The 2,500-nt window shown below is 43.2% G+C and overlaps 1 protein-coding gene across 1 annotated transcript in view; it reads right to left on the reverse strand.

Annotated features, from left to right (window-relative positions):
• plxna2 (plexin A2) overlaps window positions 1-2,500 on the reverse strand; it is a 394,295-nt gene that overhangs the window by 209,272 nt on the left and 182,523 nt on the right. The gene's annotated exons all lie outside the window — the stretch shown is intronic.

Genomic DNA, 2,500 nt, shown 5'->3' on the forward strand with positions numbered 1-2,500 from the left:
TGTGTGTGCGTGTGTGTGCGCGTGTGTGTGTGTGTGTGTGTGTGTGTGTGTGTGATGTGTGTGTTTGTGTGTGTGTGTATCCCCCCTACGCCATTCCCCTCCCAATCACTCACACGTGTCAGCGGTGGTTTGCGACACGGTTGAGGGAGTTCAACGGATTCAACACAAAGAAGCTTCTGGAAGCCCCATGCAAAGAGGGCAAGGGGAGTGGTGTGTAGTGTTGCTGTCGTCAACGACAACGAGGACGACATATCTCAGTCAACGAACATTTTGCAAGCCAATTGTCATGACGAAAATGTTAACTGCTTGACGTTTTTTAAACTAGAGGTGACTTAAATGCATGGCCACATGAGGAAATCTTAGAGGAAACGCAACGCAAATACTTGCTGCATGACGATGACTATGACTAAACATTATTGTGGAAATAAAAACCATGACGTGATCCAAAACAAAACAAAAAGAGAAACGAAACATTTGCATGCACCATTGCGCGCCCCACTTCTGAGACTACCGCTGCTTGGATAGACGTTTTCTTTCCGACAAGTAATCTGTGCACAAATACAACGGAGCCCAGACACGTTGACATGCCATTATGTTAAATGCTCATTAATGATACGAAAGTCTTGTTTGTGTGAGAAGTCAGATTTTGTTGAACAGCAGAAAATAATGCATTACCCACGCAGTGAACGCAAGCGAGATTTTTTTTTCCGATGCTCCATCTGACCTGTTAATCAGTCCCATCCGTCAATCTTCCATCGCCAATGAATTATTTGACGTTGATGCAGCAACATTGGAAGCCGAACCCCAGAGAAAGAGCGACTTCTGGGCTAGAATAATGAAATAGCTAATTGACAACATTCCCATGCAGATGGCGCGAAGTGGCACAATCAACTTATCTTTGAAAACGTAGCCGATAGTGAAACATGAACCTTTTTCCCGTAATGTGTTGTGCGTTATGCGGCTGTCCCATGGGACACGGGGCAATAATAATTTGAATCTGGATTAACCTCCAAAGAAGTATATCGTCGGATTATTGAACGTTTGGAAGACAGGAGCTTCCAAGACGTGCGCGTCTCTCTTCCTCTCTCTCTCCCCCCCTCTCTCTCTTTGTATCCCGAGACAGCAACAAGTCCACGTTAACATGAAACTGGTCCGTCATTCTGTCGAATTTCAGTTTAAGCGCATTTAAACAAAGGTTAATATTTATGTTAATTATTGCAGTTATGGGCATGTCACAGGCACCGGCAGCTCTGCGCTTATCGTTAATACATTGGAAGGGACACGTCTTTCAAAATCAAAGTGAACTAACCATTTTATTGAACAAACATAAAATATGTCCATCAATATCATTTTGATAAAGAACAAGATTGCCTGCCTGCATTCTCCTTCGCCACAATATGCTGGATTCAAGTTGATGTATAGGCTAAGGCCAGACTTTTTTTTTTATTAAGACATTTCATGGTCAAAAACAAAATCCCAGGGCTATAAAAAAAAGTCCAACGCCTTGCGGCATTGTTGCCGCGATATAGGGCCTATTGACGAATTCAATTTAGGCCTACTATTAGGCATAGCCTACTATCAGTTTTATTATTATGATGATGATGATGATGATGATGATTAGGCTAATAATAATGATGCCAATTCGAATGGTGCATAACTGTGTAGGAAGGTGTCCATATTCAGCAGAATACTAGCCTACATTGTTGACGCAATGCACCTGCTGACGAATTTCATAACACTTCTCCTCTACTCTTACTCCTCCTTCTCATTATTAATAATTCATACATAGGCCTACTTGAACAAAGTTCATTTAACTTCTGTTAGTTGTGTTGATATAAGCTTTGTCTGTACACACAACATTCAAATTAGTTTGATTCCTGACCTGCAATTGGTGTAAGGAAACCCTCCCTCCCTCCTCCTCCCCTCTCTCCCTCCTCCTCCCCTCCATAACTGAGGTAGCCTACCATGATCATGGTTCTGTCCCACCTCCCATCCTTCACCGTGACTGAAGCACTCTTAGCATGGAACCACTCTGCCACTGCTCTCTTTAACTACTTTTCAGAGCTGTCTCTCACAAGCATGAGATCTTGAGAATTTTATCGGAGGCTTGTGCCACAATCATAATGAGTATTGGTTGGACTTGATATCACTTTGTCATCATAAACTTTATCGAGAGGATGTATAACCAATTGTCTGCCATGCGGATGGTTCTTCCCTTAGAACCTCTCACCTGCATGACATGTGCAATGCAGCAAGCTAGTTAACAAGTCATGTTACAAGCTAGCTCACAAAGCAATGCATGATGTGCCTAGCAAGTTAACAAAAGCCATGAGCTAAAATTGCCACAGGCTGGCTCGCATGGAATACCCACAAAGCTGTCAAGCAAGCACTTTGCTGAGCCATGCCGGCAGTGAGGTAAGCAACTCAGGCACTGTGGCAGTCCAGCTTTATATACAGGTGAAAGTGTGTCATGTGACCAGAGTGATGAGGAATTTGCAGG

This window comes from Engraulis encrasicolus, chromosome 10 (genome assembly GCF_034702125.1).
Source record: "Engraulis encrasicolus isolate BLACKSEA-1 chromosome 10, IST_EnEncr_1.0, whole genome shotgun sequence".
NCBI lineage: Eukaryota > Metazoa > Chordata > Actinopteri > Clupeiformes > Engraulidae > Engraulis > Engraulis encrasicolus.